We start from the raw sequence: 18,712 nt of genomic DNA on the forward strand, positions 1-18,712 counted from the left end.
TAGAAGTGACAAAATGGCATTGCAGAGGAGGACCCCCACCTCACAGGCAACTGAAGATACGCGGAATAACAGTGGTGGATCAGGAGAGGGGAGTAGATGAGGTGCAACCTCTGGACCTCGAATATAGTAGGAGCCTACGATATGGTCTCTAGTGCTCTTCGATATAGAACACAAGGAGATGTTTCTCACATGTGACTCCAGGGTGGTGGGGGGAGGGGAGGAATACAGTTTACAATGTTGGGGGTTGATGTCGGGAGTTACAATTGTATATATCCAGCCAATGTTTGAGGTGACTCTATGTCAAGTTTTCACTGTGACCGTATCCTTGATAGATGAAGATGTATTACATGGCTCCTTAATTGTATTATTTGTGACTTAAAAGTATTCGCGTTTTCGTTAATGCTGTGATGAGTGTATTGTTAACATGGTCGTATAAATCTTAATAAAAACATATTTTTAATAAAGTGACAAAATGGTATTTAGAGGCTGTTTATGTGCAGGAAGGGACACCTTCCTGCACATAAGCAATTTTCCCCAGCAAGCAGACAACCTTGCACTATGGTGCAAGGATGCCTGCGTTGCTGCTAGGCTGCTAAGTGTAGCGCTAGAGCAGGGGGAAATGCAAGGCTGCCCCATATTCTTGTAAATATGGTAAAGCCTTGCGTTTCTGAAGTGACAGAGTTAGGGGGTAAGCCAAGATGGCTAACGCCTCACTGAGCCACTTCTTATTACGCATGCCCCCAAGTGACTTAGCATTCATGGGAAGTTGGGATTTGAAGCTGTCAATGTCATTGTGCGATGTGGGTCAAAATTAAAAGCATAACTTGGTAGCTGGGACATAATTAGGTTAGTTTACTGCTGCCCTTCTGTAACATTCAGGGTTTCAACTCCGATCAGGAGTGAAAGTCTTTTAAAGGGTTATTTGGAGTAAGACGGCTTCTCGAGTAATGTGCTTTCCTTCTCCCCCTTCTCTAGGACTTCGGAGTGAGGCATTGGCTGGAGGACGCCCACCACTTGTACCGCCCGCAGGAAAAGTATGTGATTTGTACTAGTAAAAAGAATAATGTACAGTTAAAAGTAAAAACTTATTCTGCCACTTCTCTTAGCTTGTTTTTTTTATTTTTTACTCTTCTAGTTTCTCCCTCAAGGGGTGAGGACCAATGCCATCGCCCCTAGAGAAAAGGTTTTGTGGCTCATCCTGCACTTCAAATAACTTTAAAAATCTAAAAGAAGTAGAATAACTTATAGAAAGGAAACTATTCGCAATGTCAAGGATCCTCTTTTAGTTTGTGCTGGGCAGTCTCCTACCTTTATATTAATTCAAGGATGAGGTTGCCAGAAAACCTAAACTCACCAAGAGTTTGCAGGGTTCCTTTTCACCTTTGTTCCTGGATTTTCACTCAGCCTTCTTAGGGCTTACAAACAAAACTTGCAGCTAGTCCACTAATTATCTATCTAGTTGCCCTTAGCACATTTGTGGTACAATGGTGGTAAAAAATTGGTTACACCCTGAATTCCACATAAATGTCGTTAGAGGCAAAACAATTGGATACAAACCTCTAGAAGAAATGGCTCTGTTACATGGCTTTCTTTTGGTACTGTTGGCTCGCGGACACCAGGCAGCATGAGCTTTTGGCTGTTTTTGCGGGCTCCTGCTTCTGAAGGGTAACAAGGAATTCAGTATTGTTTGGCATCACGAGAGAATGAATGACCCAGAAAGGAGTAATAAACTCAAAGTTGTTCCAAACAGGGGAACCAAAATATATCTTATGTGAGAGCCCAAAAATCCTTCAGATGTCACTGCAGTAGTTATTTATCGGAGTAGTATCACAGTCATGTGGCTGCCCCGTATGTCTGCGTGCTTTTTCTTCCATACCTGATACCCTCACTGACTGCATTACTTTGAGTGTGTTTCAGGCCTACTTTGGAATCTTCCTAAGACTGCTTAAATGATGCTTCAGACGTTTAGGCTAGGGGGCGGTGATAGTTTAGGCTAGGGGGCGGTGATAGTTTAGGCTAGGGGGCGGTAATAGTTTAGGCTAGGGGGCGATGATAGTTTAGGCTAGGGGGCGATGATAGTTTAGGCTAGGGGCGGTGATAGTTTAGGCTAGGGGGCGGTGATAGTTTAGGCTAGGGGGCGATGATAGTTTAGGCTAGGGGGCGATGATAGTTTAGGCTAGGGGCGGTGATAGTTTAGGCTAGGGGCGGTGATAGTTTAGGCTAGGGGGCGGTGATAGTTTAGGCTAGGGGGCGATGATAGTTTAGGCTAGGGGCGGTGATAGTTTAGGCTAGGGGGCGGTGATAGTTTAGGCTAGGGGGCGGTGATAGTTTAGGCTAGGGGGCGGTGATAGTTTAGGCTAGGGGGCGGTGATAGTTTAGGCTAGGGGGGCGATGATAGTTTAGGCTAGGGGCAATGATAGTTTAGGCTAGGGGGCGGTGATAGTTTAGGCTAGGGGGCGGTGATAGTTTAGGCTAGGGGGCGGTGATATTGATAGTTTAGGCTAGGGGCGGTGATAGTTTAGGCTAGGGGTGGTGATAGTTTAGGCTAGGGGGCGGCGATAGTTTAGGCTAGGGGGCGGCGATAGTTTAGGCTAGGGGGCGGTGATAGTTTAGGCTAGGGGTCGGTGATAGTTTAGGCTAGGGGGCGGTAATAGTTTAGGCTAGGGGGCGGTAATAGTTTAGGCTAGGGGGCGGTGATAGTTTAGGCTAGGGGGCGGTAATAGTTTAGGCTAGGGGCGGTGATAGGCTAGGGGTGGTGATAGTTTAGGCTAGGGGCGGTGATAGTTTAGGCTAGGGGGCGGTGATAGTTTAGGCTAGGGGGCGGTGATAGTTTAGGCTAGGGGCGGTGATAGTTTAGGCTAGGGGCGGTGATAGTTTAGGCTAGGGGGCGGTGATAGTTTAGGCTAGGGGGCGGTGATAGTTTAGGCTAGGGGGCGGTGATAGTTTAGGCTAGGGGGCGATGATAGTTTAGGCTAGGGGCAATGATAGTTTAGGCTAGGGGGCGGTGATAGTTTAGGCTAGGGGGCGGTGATAGTTTAGGCTAGGGGGCGGTGATATTAATAGTTTAGGCTAGGGGCGGTGATAGTTTAGGCTAGGGGTGGTGATAGTTTAGGCTAGGGGGCGGTGATAGTTTAGGCTAGGGGGCGGTGATAGTTTAGGCTAGGGGGCGGTGATAGTTTAGGCTAGGGGTCGGTGATAGTTTAGGCTAGGGGGCGGTGATAGTTTAGGCTAGGGGGCGGTAATAGTTTAGGCTAGGGGGCGGTGATAGTTTAGGCTAGGGGGCGGTAATAGTTTAGGCTAGGGGCGGTGATAGGCTAGGGGCGGTGATAGTTTAGGCTAGGGGCGGTGATAGTTTAGGCTAGGGGGCGGTAAATTAATTTAGAATAGGGGGTGGTGAATTAGTTTAGGCTAGGGGGTGGTGAATTAATTTAGTATAGGGGGTGGTGAATTAGTTTAGGCTAGGGGTCGGTAAACTAGTTTAGGCTAGGGGGCGGTGAACTAGTTTAGGCTAGGGGGCGGTGAACTAGTTTAGGCTAGGGGGCGGTGAATTAACCTGAAGAGAGGGCCCTTGTGGTGCGAGACAGAGCGTCAGGAGGTGAATCAAGACAAAGAGGTAGTGAGTTTGGTGGCTTTCAACCTGCTAGTAAGTAGGCTTAGTGCTAGCTTCTGTCTGTAGTTCATGGATTGTCGTGGAATGGAAAGGTGATGCTGGAATGGGTGAGTTACCTGGGTTCCACAGTAGTCTGAGGCCTGACATCTCAGCGTGCAGGTCTCCTATCATTCCAAGGGACACTTACTGTCACAAGAAAAAAGAAAATGAGTTCCAGAGATGTTTATGTAGGTGACCTTTCGGGCAATAAAAAACAATAACAAACGGGGGCTGTTGAACAACCAATTGAACAATTAACTGAAATGCAAGCCGTTGAACTCAATGGGTGGGAGTTAACTGAGTACCGTCTACACAAGGGAGAGCAAATCGACGTCTTGCATAAACGTGGGAAATGTTACTCTCAAACATTGTAGAACAGCAGATTTGAACAAGCAGCCAATCTGGTGGATATCACAAGGACCCCACTGGGGGCAAACCCTGGGTCGCCTTCTTTATTCAGATGGAGAGAAGAAGGTTGCAGGCTGAAAGAGGAGGTGCAAGCAAGGATTTCAGATCGAAGCCTACACACTGCATCCTCCAGGAGTAGCCCACAGTATGGCAGATTGTTTTCCTAAATTCCTACATGGCCGAAAATGGACCAGAAATTAACCTTCGCATGGAAGCCCTCGGAGAACGTTGTTGACAGTGGTGGACGCCACATGAATAAAATGGTTGCCCCTACTCACAGGACCCATTCAGAGATCCGTGCCTGGGGCTCTTTAGTGAATTCCACTCATGTGCAGAAATAAACAACAGGTAGATAAAGAATGATCTGAAAAAGGAGACAGTTCATAAACTCGAACACCAACCTCATTGTGGACGTACAACTTTTATTTACAACAGCAAACCACCTAACTCCTATGGGACTTAGTCAGCCCATGACAGGGTGAAACATTTTTTTAAAACTGCAGTTCTGTCTACTGATGGCGGCCTTGAAACGCCTGATGGGCTGTCTGTGTCCATACTCCAACCTAAGAATCAAAGGCGCTCTATTTCTCATACCCAAGTGGCCATATCTGTAAACATTTGACAGTGGGTACAGCCACCAGCCCACAGCCATAGACAATAAGCTGAGCTTACAAGGAAAGATTCTTAAAATGGTCGGTCCTCATTTCTCTCTCAACGATTTAAAAAAACATGGAGTTGAGAACATTCTTAGGTTCACATGAGGCATACAAGATGTATCTGAATGTAAGCTGAGAACTAGCATTCAAGGTGAAAAAACATTATTATACCAGGACAGAAACGCAGGATTGCCTTACTTAGGCCTGGTTGAAGAACACGGAACATCTTCTTGAGAAGCTGAAAGAATTCACATCGCAGAATGTACCGACAAAATTACTTTCTTTCAATTGGATGTACAAGTGGACATCTCCTAAAGACCATAAGAGGAAGTGTGAAGATGGCAAGAAAATATTATGACTACAAAGTAAAATAATTTCTTTCTCCATTGTTTCAGTCCTTGCCGTAATAATCGAGTTAAACCAGAACTTAGTATAACCTCGTTGAAGCAGACTTATTGGCTTGATCATTTCTTTGGAGTTAATGCCAATTTTAGTACCAATTTTAGCTTTCATTCTTTTGCCCCATTTACCATTCTCGTCTATGAATAATTATATATACTATATTTATATATAAAGTGGCTGCTACGTACTAACTGTACTTTTAGAGGGTCATTAGGATGGCGGGCGGATTTTGCCTGCCCGCCATCCTTGTGGTAATGGGGACCACCCGCCATATGGGCGGGGGTCCCGTGGGGGGTATTAGTATTATTAGTGCTCTCTGCACCGCCCGCCACAATGCTAAAAATGCATTTCAGTATTTGCATTTACAAAGCGGCAGGCACCGCACTGTGCCTGCCGCTTTGTAAATGCAAATGAAGGGGGGTACCACAGGTACCCCCTGTGTTCACACCCCTAGTCTCCTTCACTCTGGGGCCTGCACGGGGCCCCCAGAGTGAAGTCCGCCTGCCTTTCCGTGGCGGCATTGCCACCACGGAAAAGCAACTGCAGGCGCCCATCCAAATATGGCTGGCGGTGTCTGATAGACACCGCCACCACATGAACCCTTTTCCGCCCCGGCCGCAAGGCGACCGGGGCGGAAAAGTGGCGGGCGGTGTTTGCCTCTGCTGCGGTCCCCCCGCCATTGTAATGTGGTGGGGGAAAGGGTGGCGAGCGGGCATTTATGTCGGGCAGATTGCCACCGCCACCATGGCGGTGGCGATCCACCCGACATCGTAATGGGCCCCTAAGTCTTTAAATATCAGAATACCTCTCACTTTCTTATCTGCCAATTTTTCAAGGTCATTTTCTTTCTTTCTGGAAATTCTTTTTTTCCAACCAAAGAAATTGTCTCTTGTGTAAGCACCCCAGACACTTCAATAGAATTATGGCCTCAGAACAACTAGCGTGAATGTAGCACCATTTATGCCAACATTATTAAGTTTTTATTTTTTTCTCTTTTCCCAAAACCTTAAACATCATAATTATTTGGTAATATAATTGTGGTACAATTCTACCACTAAATAATGATCACCTTTGAAATATATATGTTTGTGCACAGATTTGGATTTTACCATCAGCAGTGTCATTCCCAAAACATTTTTTTACTTTTGACTTTACTGTAAATTGGACCGTCTGCACCACAAGTGTACCAATGGGTCGTCTGCTTGGGTTCAACAAGGTAACCATGATATTAGTAGCAGCAAGTGGAATATACCAACTCAGGCTTCGAAAGCATTTTTAGATTTAGAACCTGCTATAGTAAGCGCACTTTAATATTTTAGACCTGTATGTTGAAGGTAAGAAGCCCCATCCTTCTTTCAGGAAAAGCATTGAATTCTGGCATCTGGCTTCCATGAAATCCATGTCTGGCTGTGGCCTGAACTAACTCCAAAGGATTCACGTGCAGCCATGGTGCATTGCGACAATGTGTCTGGCATGGCAGAATCACTTAGGTCTACAACACTGAGCAGTGCAGCCTTCCACCGACTTGGTACCTACTACTACTATTCGAAGCTCCGGCATGGCAGATATACGGTGTGCAGAGCCTTGCAAACCAGTTTTGGAAAATAAAAAGTATGCAAAACAGAGACTGTGTTGGGGGGTCCTTGCTGATCGCTGTAACAAAGATGCTAAAGGAATATCAGTACGAGTAGATGATCATGCAGCTAACCTCAGGGGCGCAACTAGACCCAAATTTCGGGGGGGGCTAACACTTCAAATGCTGGAGGCGGAGCCAAATTCAGAGTCAGACTAAAAATTGTTGGTGGGTCATCCTGTCCTTGTGGTGGTATAACACATAGGGTTTATATTTTTGCTGATACATTACAGCTCAATTCACAGCACGCTGGGCTCTAACATTAATGTATTCATTATAGTATTTAACAAGTTTTGCAGGAAGTTTAGGACTTTCCTTCAATGAATTCTAGTAGAACAATTATTAAATGTTGTATTTTAGTACACATTTAATGAGTTTACCTACTCTCACATGACATTTTTTTATAATTACAGTTTTGCCAACAATTAATGACATATGATGCACTGTAAAACACCTGAGGTCAATTGTATTGGCTTCAACCCATTAGCCGTTCAAAATACTTTTAGAAGATATTTGGGTTCCTCCATCGTCCCACCTCCCAGAGTGGTTCGAAAAATTGTGGCAAATAGTGCAGTTTAAGCACACTTCTATAGTTTTTATTCTACTGAATGAAATGAATGATTAAAATTAATATGTGAAGTGCACTTTTTCCCTAATCAACCAGCCTGGGGCTGAGCAGTAAATGAGGGAGAGGTGGAGACTGCACTAATATGGAAAATGCACTTTTTTATGAGGACTGGAGTCTCTGGAGCTCGGGAACAAGAGAGTTCCAATGCTTTGATGCCAGAAAGGAGCAGTATCAGCATCCAAGAGGTACTTGGCTAATGTTAAGAATGCAGGCAGTTGACTACTGTAAAGCATAGGATTTTGGAAAGAATATATAGAGTGATACAATGGTGAAGAAGCAGAGAATCTGCTTTATGGAGAGTGCCAAGATCTAGGAACAACACTTTGAAGTCACATTGTTTCACGTTCAAAGGCAATAGACAGTATAACAGTGAGTGAGAAGAGATTGTGAAGAAAGGGGGCAGGCCTCAGAAGAGGCTTGCAGGAGGGTTTTGAATGATTTGAAAGCAGGAAGCCCAAGATAGACTTCCATTATCTGGTTGTGAGAAAATAGTTGAATTGATAGCAGTACTATGATTGCAAGAAGAGATGGTTTTGCATAGCATGAGAATGCTGTTAATGCAAGAAGAAAATGTGCCTGATCTGTTGAACGAATGAGAAAAAGTCGTTGAAAATGAATTTGGGATTTTTTGCTGAGTCAACCTTTAGTGGGCGATGGGTCCAGCTCCCCCACCAAAGTGAAGACCATATCTATTCAAGGAAGGTTCCCTAAAGATGAAGCCCTCTGTGTTGACACTATTGAGTTTTGATTTGACTTGATCCAGGAGGCAACTGTGAAAAAGCAAGATCATAATTTCTCTTGGCAGACCCCAGATCATTGCTGAAGAAAATGATCCTATGATATCATCTGTGTAGGACATCGCAGAGAAACTAAAGGGTTGTATAAATAAAGGGAACTTAATAAGATAAAGAGTAAACAATGTAGGGCTCAGAGAAAAGCCCTGTGGGAATCTGCAAGTAAGAGGTCTCGAACATAACTAAAATAGGGGGATGTGGACTGTTTATGCCCTCTTAGGTAGAAAAAAGGTAAGACACTCCAGGGCATTGTCTTCAGTGCTATATTGCTCCAAATAATTGGTATTTTAATACACATTTTATAAAGTTTAAAACAATCATGTTATTACAGTGCATATGAATATCACCTTAAAGGACATACATTGTTATTTTAAAATGTACTCTTTATGTGACATAGCCAATCCTTCTATAAGTGCAGACAATAAGATGTATACCTCAGTAAACAATGCAAAAAACTGTGTTGGGGTCAACTTTAACCTGTTTTTAATGGGTGATCACAACTATGCAAAACCATAGGATACTGATTTCGACCCCAAGTAAACTGGGTCTCTCACTGGTCGTGAGTCTATCAAACTCAACTGTGTATCTGCTGTTCCGGTGAGTAGTGTGTGTCCATCCCTTGATTATCTTCTGCCTCTTATACAGTCTATATTTAATTGTTAACCACATACCAGTATAGTCTTTTATGCAGTTGGGAGGACCGGTCATTGAGGGTGGCCTATAATCCGAAAGTCTATCAGTTTACAACATTATTGCTTCCGCCTATCTGTTCCATAAATGTGTTTAACTGAGTTTCTCACTGTTGTACATTCTGCCTCCACCCATTTCTTTGTCTTCCTCAACCAGTTTTTTTTGTTAAGTGCTATTGTTGCTTTTCATGGCATAGCTACGCTACATGTTGCTGCCACTATGGTCAAATCTGCACACCTGAATAGTGTTCCTTCTTTTGGCTCTAGGCATCAACACCATCATGCTCACCCTCCAAGTACAGTCTATTCTTTCACCCACTACTTTTGCTGTTGCTTGGGTCATGTTTCCAGTAGTCTAATAGATTCCAGCATTCCTAAAGACAGATGATGATCAAATCTATCTTTAGACCCTCATGTCTTAAAGATTAATCTTTAATCTCCATATCTTTCTGAGCTTCCTTGGGGTGAGATAGTTTTGATGAAGAACATTAAATTGTATTAATTTGAAAAGGGCAAGGATGCCACTGCTGGCAAACATCTAGGAGGGCTGCCATCGAGTAAACCACTCTCTGAGAGTTCAAGTTTAACTGTCCAAAATGAAGCCATTTTGATCATGAGACAGAGAGCAAAGGCAACAATCTATTTGCTAGCGGCTGCCCCAGGATTTTATACTGTATATTCATCATAGAGAGTGGTTGCTTCAAAGTCCTATCAAAACTATCACATACAAATTGCAGAATTACGACTAGAATCTCTGTCATTTGCGGAAGCATGATTAAAGTTTGAGCCCTCTCTAGCAGCACTCGTGCCCCAATTACTATGCTGATACACACTACCCGAATCATTAGCTTTAACACTTAGAATTCAGTCAGCACTCTCCATAATATACCTCCACTTTCCCTACAATAGTCCACATTGGCATCCCTCACAGCCCCCCAAAATGTTGCATCTCACAGCACAGCCACCTGAGGTTTCCATGAGTGAATCCTAAAAGGCAATATAACCCAGGCCAGTTAAACTAAGAGCACCCAGTGGGCTTTATTATTTTGCACATGTACTGAGCTTCAGCCACGAGTCCCATATTCAGGAAAGTTTCCGGGTCATTTGTGTTGCCACTAATCACCAATGTGCTGTCTCCTAAGGCACTGGTGATAAGCCCAGCGATGCATGGAGTGCCTCCACTGCTGCAGCAGCCCTCTCAGCTTGTGTAGAGTAGCGGATGGTCTGTCAACCTTTTGTGTTTTTCCCCTACGTTGCGGTCGGGATTTCAATCAGTTCTGGGATGACCAATAAATAGGGCTTCCAGAGTTTGTCGGAGCTTCAGCCCATTTCCATACTGCAGATGTATCTGTATAGATGCGACTTTCCGATTGTACAAGTCTTTCAGGTCCGCTTAGAATGAAAACATGTACTTGAGGTGTAATTCAGGGAGTTGTTTCTTAACTTCCAGATATGCTCTCCTCTGTTGTTGCACCATTGGAGTGTAATCTGCAGAAATCAGTACTTGTGTATCATCAATTGTGTATGGGCCATCCAGGCCAGTCTGGAGCTATGGTGGTGCCCTGTCCCAAAGAACCTGGCTATCTATAATGTTAAAACTGTTTGACCCTGTGCAATTGCTTTCCTTCACTATGGCTCCTTTTTCAGGATCATTATATTTTCAGGCACCTAGAAATAATTGTTCAGGATGCAAACTGTGCAGAAACCTCTCTTGCATGTTGTTTAACCCGTTAACCGCGGCGGTAATTCCGCCGCGGTGCGGGCGTTTCCGTGCGCAGGTGGGGCCGCGTCGGCCAATGGCAGCACTGGGTATGAGTGTTCTGCTTAATTCAGAGACTCTGTCCATCACCACCCCCTTTTCTGAATCGTTTTGTCCACCATAAGCGTGGAAGGGTATGCTCAGATGTGAGTCCCTTGCTCACTTCACCATCAGGATTCAAGCAAGCCGGGCCGAAGACGGCTGTAATGCCAGAAACCGGTCCCCGGAAGCTTGTTTCCTTTCTAGTAAAGGAATTGGCTTGGTAGTTTGGTCTGCCCTGTTCCCATGATGCACTGGGCCAGGGACAGACTAATTTGCATGTAGCCAGGTTCTGAGCTGGGATGGTGCAGTGAGCTAAAAAACGGTGATGGATCAAGCCCGGATCTTTTGACTGGGTAGGAGTGTTCTGCTTAATTCAGAGAGAAGTGTGGCTCAATGGTTAGAGCGGCAGACCCTGATGCAGAGGTCTGGCCCGGGACCAGGGTTCAATTCCCCGCCTCGGCGGGTCTTTGGCTAAAAAATTCCACGGACCTGATAATTCTCGCCTCAGTGCCTATTCCAATCATGGAGTCCCACTCTGCAACTCAGGGCAATAGCTTGCTTAATCTCCACAACGGCCCCCACAACGCTAAGGATGCCTGGCCTCCACCTTGGGGGTGCCCAGGAGTCGACGCTTCACAGGGAAAGCCAGGATGGGTTCCACAGCGGTATTCGCACAAGCGCCTTGAGACCCTTTCGGGTGAGTAGTGCGCTATACAAGTATCAATTTACATTACATTACATTACAGACTCCGTCCATCACCACCCCCTTTTCTTAAAATGAGCAATATCGGTTCAATATGTCAGCAGTGTCCGCAGTTGCAGTTGCACCCCTTACCTCCATGCCCTAATCTTCAACTGTCAGCTCTCCCCTGTCTCTTACCTTCTTCCATGCATGTCCACCCTTCCTCTTTCTTGCTGAGCGTTACTTTTTCTCACTGATTATTTCCCTCATACACTCACCTTTCCCCTTGCTCCCTCCCTCACTCCTATAGCCTGTTACTTTTGCACAGTAGCTCTGCCACACTTTCAATCATGTTTCACTCCATGCTGTAATTTCCCAGCGGATTGCCACCTGGCCAGTCTGTTACCTAAACAGCGGGTATTTTGAAGTAACTGCCGGTAAAAAAAACCTTGGAACTTAAAAAAAGCTCATAGTTATTTTTGTTCGAAATACGAAGATCAAGCAGTTAATACAGGTATATATCCAGAGCCACTGGAGGTATGCAACTGTATGGCTGTGTTTTTTTTTCCGCATAGTTAAATATTTGCTGCATTTGCCACAAACTATCATCTGCCTCACAATCTGCAGATGTTAACAGAAAAAAAAATGTTTTTAGCTTAAACGTTCAAAAGTTACTAATAACGCAGCAACATGTTGCCACGCAGTGGGAGGACCTTTGCAAATGGTGACTGGTCACCATTCTGTTGCTTATTTCTGTGTTTGGGTTTTAAACTGGTATTAATGAGATGCAATCAATGTTTAGACAGTGTTAAAAAGTGTCAAAATGACAAACTAATATAGTAATGCTATCACAAAATGTGCAGCATTGTGCCACATAATTGCAGCTTCACATTCACTGTGCTCCAGATGATGTCTTATTATTGTCTATAATATCCGAGTGTGCATTGCGAACTCCTCAAGACTACTCTACTTTCTCTAACACTCGCTACACTGTGTTCATTTTAAACCCGTGTCATTTTTGTTTGATGACATTATAAAATAAAATGAAATTGCCTGAGCAAAAAAGTTGAGATGTGAGTGATTTCGTTTTTAAAAGACTAACAGCAGATTTGTTCATAAATTGCTATCCACTAACACGCCTCGTCCCCATTTCCATCTGAAAATGTGGCAACCCTATGTATAGCATATCCCCCTTTAAAATCATCTCTCCCCTATATTCTTTGCAAAAGTCTGTCGTGATGTGGGTGTATTCTTTTTTGTTTGCAGGATACTCTGTTCATTCCTGGACGGGGCAGGGGGGCTGGGGTTTACTTTACTTCACACCTTTAAACGCTTTAACTTTGCCAGGCTCCCCGCTGTTATCATGCAGATGCAGCCATTAAGGAATGAAAGGGTCATGGGGTGGCGAGTCTACTAAAAGAAAGAAAGGTAAATAGGATAAACACAGATGAAAGCTGTGACCGCCAGGGCTTTAGAACGGATCGAGTAATACCCTCGATGAACCTTGACTACTGCCTGGCAGCCTCAGCCCAGCCCACGGAACCTGACGGGGGGGGGGCTGAAGCCCTTTCAGCCCAATGGTTGTTGCGCGCCTGGCTAACCTTAACCCTGGGGCTTAGACATGTGTGCCGTTTCCCCGCATGTGGAACCACGCTTGCCTGAACCACGCATATGCCGTAACCACGCATATGCTGTAAGGCAGTGTGCGGTCTAGATGCACAGATGGGTGGGCACAGGAAGAGGAAGGATTGGGAGAGGATGCGGTCTGTTAAGTGGAGCTGGGGCCGGGTTTTGAGGGGTAGATTTTAGGGGTGAGGGGTAGTTTTTAGTGCTCATGGGGATCAGGGTTGTTTACAGGGCAGGGGATGGGTTTTAGGCCTCAGGGCAGGAGGGGCTCAGGGTAGTTTTCAAGGGTTCAGGTCAGATTTTAGGGCTCAGGGCGGGGATCTGGGGTCAGAGTAGTTTTTGAGATGTTGCTGTCAGTTTATAGGCCTCATAGTGGGGATGGGAAAGGGACCGTGTTTAGGGCTTGGGGCAGTTTTAGGGTTCAGGGTGGGGATCTGGGACAGGATGCTCTTAGGATGTGTGGGCAGGGTTTAGGATTCAGGGATAGGATGCTGGGGTCTGTTCTTTGCCACACATATCCATTTACCAATCATGCCTTTACTAACAGTAGCGACCGGTATTTGAGGCCAGTGGCGGGGCGTGGCGAGCGGGGGGCCGATGACAACAAAAATGAGGGGGGGGGAATAACTTATTTGCCGCCTGCAGCCCGTCACATCCTGACGCTTCTCTCATACATGGAAACAGTTTCATAATTGGCCTGAGTGTGCTCAATGTGTGCTCCTAGAGCTACTGGGAGCCTGTTCTTGCTCTCTCAAACCTGGCAACACAGCTTGGGTTAGAGAGAGTTTCAGTGTGCATAACGGTTTGGCCGGCTTGAGATGGCTGGCCAGAACGCCATGCGCACTGATAGCACTGCCCACCACCGTAAGTGCCCGTCATCCCGCTAGCCAAGCCCCCAAGACTCCGTTTGGAAATAAAACAGTGATAAAATGGAGTTTATTATCGCTTTCCTTGTCTTGTTTTCACGCTGTTGGCAGGGGCAAAGCTCCACCGCCATAGCAGAAGAGCTGCCGCTGTTTACCACAAAATAGCGTGGTAAAGGAATATGTTGTTAAGACACATTCGTTGTTGGGGCAACGTGGTAGAGGCACACGTGGTTTGTCATACGACTACTTCCTGTGGCTAGCAGACCCCTTTTTGTGCTCCATCTTGTGAATCAGCAGGCCTTCTCCTCTGATACCAACCCAATAGAGAGCGCCCCCTCAGAAAAATATGCTGCCTCAATAGTTGTTCTTTTCATAAGATGGGCATCTTTTAGGAGACGAGATAGGTAGCTCAATTATCCGAAAAATAAAGGCTAATATTGTTGTTATTAATGTAATGGTAGGGTTGGCTTTTAAGCACTTAACACTTAACAATCACTAGAGTGAGACCTCACCCACCAGCACACTTCTGAACAAAATAAAGTACATTTAATAAAGGGATGCATTATAAATGTAACATTTAATTTGCATACTTTTGCGAATAGAATTAATCAAGGGTAAAATGCTTGAAATTCTTAACTACAAAAATACCCCGTGGCTTAAAATCCTTTTATTCTCAATGAAAAGAACTGTTCCGAATAATACATTTAAAAGAGCATCAAGAGACAATACTTTGCCATTGTCTGAAATGTGGTTTTGAAAGACTAATTAAAGAGAACACAATAGGGAAGCGTGTTACACAGGCCTGCTTCGGAGCCAGGCAGAAATGTTGAGTGTATCAGCAGTCTTGTATCTGAAGATGGTGCCGCCAGTATAGCTTCCCTGATTCATCTAGTCACACGGCTTTCTATTGACATTGACAAGTTACTATCATTCTAGCACATCTTAGTGGTGCAGACACTCACAATATAATCCAGCGCCAGGGATGTCCAATGTTTCTCTTCTCCTAGTGCCTCTCATAGTCTTCTATTCACTAATACATTCAAGTCGTACTCCTCTGGTACTACTTGTTGTATTCTTGAGCATATTTGTAAATTAGCCCTAAAACACCCTAAACTGGAATAAAATGGAAATATTCAGGTGCTATGTGTATACAGTTTTGCCCATTTTGCATTTTTACTAATAGGGAATGAGACATTTGGGGACTGAGTCACAAAGGTGTGAGAACCTGATGCATTAATCCTTTAGTACTATTCCACTTGCTTATTATAAATGCCTCTGTGAATCAGTCCCTATAATGTCTTCAGTTGTTTTATATCATGTCTGGGCCCTTTTCAAGTGATTACTCTTCTCTCTTGACCTCAACTCGCTACTTCACATACCCCAAACTCCTTTATTTTGGGAAAGGAGTTTTTGGGGTTGAGTTTAGTTCTGCATTTCACTGTCCTTCACATGTGCCACTCAACATTGTAAATCAGCTTTTTAGTTTATGTGCTTTGACTTTGCTATTGAACGCATGTTTTGAAGAATCTGTTTCAATTATGTCCACAAAGCACACACAAGGAGATAATAGAGAGCTGAAACTTTTCAGACACTACCCCATGTCACATATTTGGGTTAAATCCATCATCGTTCTTTAGCTCACTTCGCCACCCCAGTTCAGACCTAGCCATATGCAAATCAGACTTCATCCTGTGTCTCATGGGAACAGTCCAGAGCGAACTGTGAAGCCAGGTCTTCACTGAACCGGAAAGAAGCATCCTGGGACTAGTTTCAGGGTATACACTGAGTTAGATATACACTCGCAGTCCAATTGGTTCAAATGTATACGTTGTTGCGTGCTCCAGGGTGCGCACTCCGTTGTGTACGTAATTAAATGACAATGTGCCTGCTCCTAACTTGGGGAACGTCCCCTGGTCACTGCGATGTCCCTTATAAGGTTGTAGAATTTTCCCCAAAATTTTTAAAGTACAAACTCATTTGTGATTCACTTTCAATTGTTATTCATTCCTTTTTCATCTGATAGAGTTGTACTTCACTCTTTGATCAACAAATATTCCAATCAAAAATACATGTTTTAGTTCATCCAATGCATTTCGGCTAAATAATAGCCTTCGTCAGGGCAACATGATTCTGTAAACAAATATATATGTTCAATGCACGAGCACGTTAGTAGTCAACTTTCAATAAATACTGCTCACAATACAGCATGCTGTGATAAAGAAAAGTAATCAAGTGCGTGGATATTACAATTTAGTAATCCGGATCAACCAACAAATCATAAAAAACGTGAGTATGTCTGTGTAATAAAAATAGTGGTCGGCCTGCGGGAGTCGTGTTTTTCAGTAACTTATGTGCCGATGTATAACATCTGAATAAAGTCCCGAATAGTTGTGAATAGTGCTCAAGTATATGCGCAAATGGGTGTGGTGCTTTTAAATCAACACCAGATAAACGCGGTTAAAAGGCAGACATGAGTGAAAGTATATTGTCAACATGCGGGAATACTCTGCGACGGGCTTGCAAGGCGTTCTCAGGTTAAATTGCATGTTGAACTCAGCGTGCTTTTACTCAAAGGATTTTGCCCAGAGTGAAGCGTGCACTAAATTCGTGCCTCGCACACTGTAACATATTTCACCAGTCACTTACTTGGAAACGCTTACAAAGCCGGACTCAGTCTCCTTCGCTGTTCCTTAGAACGGTGAACATAGTCAATTGAGTATGATTCGGAAGTCAGCTAAAAATGGGGCCATCTTGTAATCTATATAGATAAAAACGAAAGTATGTCTGTCTGTTTGTCCTTTATGCATTACTACACCATTTATCTGATCGGCATGAAAACTTTGGGAAGTTGTTGAGTACACTCCCGCAAAGGTTTCTGGCAATAGAAAAAAAGGAGAAAAAAAAAAAAGAAGTTGTTGAGTACACTCCCGCAAAGGTTTCTGGCAAAAAAAAATAATAATTGTTAAATATCGGACCCTTGGCCCCGCAGGGCCTTCATAATCTTTCCAATACTGAACGTTTTCAGTTTCCGGTGCGACTCGCTTTTGCAATGACCATCAACAAAGCACAAGGACAATCGCTGCAAGTGTGTTGACTAGATTTGGAGAATCCGTGCTTCTCAAATGGACAACTGTATGTGGCCAGTTCACGCATCCGAAAACCTTCTGATTTATTCGTGTACGCACCACATGGAAAAACAAAAGATACCGTGTATTCACAAGCACTCGAATAAATAAACAGAATTAAAATTGAATGTTATCATAACAAGTTTCCTTACATTTCCTTTCTTCTGAGATTGCAGCAACGTGCAACGGGTAAGCTAGTGTTCAATAAAACATAGTCAAAGGACTATGTCTGACCTGCGCAATAGTGATGTGAGCATAACAAGAGGTTAAGAAGTTATATCGGATAAAGTAAAGAAAAACTGGGTGCGCGAAGAAAAGGTCTAGACCTAAGTGTGTGACAGAAAACAATGTGTAAATAAACACATGGTAATGATAAAACTTCATCAATTCATAAACATAAACAATACTTTTCTATGAGTTTAAATCTTGGAGCGATAACACAGGGGTTGGTGCGATTGGGGTGCACAAGGGTACTTAATTATAAGTAGCAACTATGTTCAACCCTATCATTCATCCCCATAGGTTTCAGGGTTTCGAGTCAGTATATCCAATATTTTTCTCTCTGCAACAAATGTTTGTTGTTGTCCATTTCCTCTTGTTTCTGAACAATCTCCAGTATAGCAAATCTAAGTTGACTAATATTATGGGAAGCTTCCACAAAATGGCTTGCCACCGTAGATTTCATAATTTTGTTCCGTATATTGCATTTATGTTCATTCAACCTAGTTTTCATTTTTCGTTCTGTTTTCTCCACGTATCCCTGTCCGCAGGGGCATTTAAGTAGATAAACTACATTCATTGTATCACATGTGGCAGATTGACCTTATATCCTTTACTTGGGTGGGTTATAGTTGTTCCTTTTATATTGTTATTGCAATTACTGCAATTTTGATATGGCATTGTACCCCGATGTGTTCCTTCCTTCTTCGGATGTTTGGGCTTTAAAATCTCTTCCAAATTATTGGCTCTCTGATAAGCAAAAATTGGTTTGTCCTCAAATATGTGGTTAAATTCTTGTTCCTGTGCCAATTTAGATCAGTGTCTCTTGATAATGTGTTTAAAAGCTTTGCTATTTGTTGAATATTTAGAAACAATTACAACCCTGGTGTTTTCTTTGGTAGGTGTTCTTTCCAGGAGGTCATGTCTCTCCTTTTGTGCACATCTCATTTTTGCCTGATCTATTACATCCCGAGGGTACTCTCTTTCTTGAAATCTTTTGCCCATTTCCTCAATGCAGTAATTAGCTTTTTCTGGTGATGATACAATCCTGTTTACTCAGAGCATTTGTGAATACGGTAAATGCTGTTTTAAACTCTCCTGATGAAAACTGTGGTAGTGAAGGAGATTATTACGGTCCGTAGGTTTCCGGTATATGTCTGTATCAAAAGTGGTGTTTGTTCTTGTGATCTCTACGTCCAAAAAGGTGAGTTTAATAGACTGTATTTCAGATGTGAATTGAATTTGTTCATATTTTTTGTTCAGATCTTCAATGGCTTCAAGTAGGGTTAATTTGGTTCCACTCCATATAATAAACACGTCATCTATGTATCTTAAAAAAGTTTGATGTGTGTTTTCCATGGTTCTTGTGAAAGAATGTTATCTTCCTCATATCTTTCAATGAAGAGGTTGGCTTATACAGGTGCTGCTGAATTTCCCATGAAAGTTCCAGATCGTTGCAAAAAGTACTTTTGTTTCCATTTAAAGTAACTGTGAAATAGGGTGAAGCATAGAAGTTCCATCAAGAAAACTTTCA

Source organism: Lissotriton vulgaris, chromosome 2_1, assembly GCF_964263255.1.
Source record: "Lissotriton vulgaris chromosome 2_1, aLisVul1.2, whole genome shotgun sequence".
NCBI lineage: Eukaryota > Metazoa > Chordata > Amphibia > Caudata > Salamandridae > Lissotriton > Lissotriton vulgaris.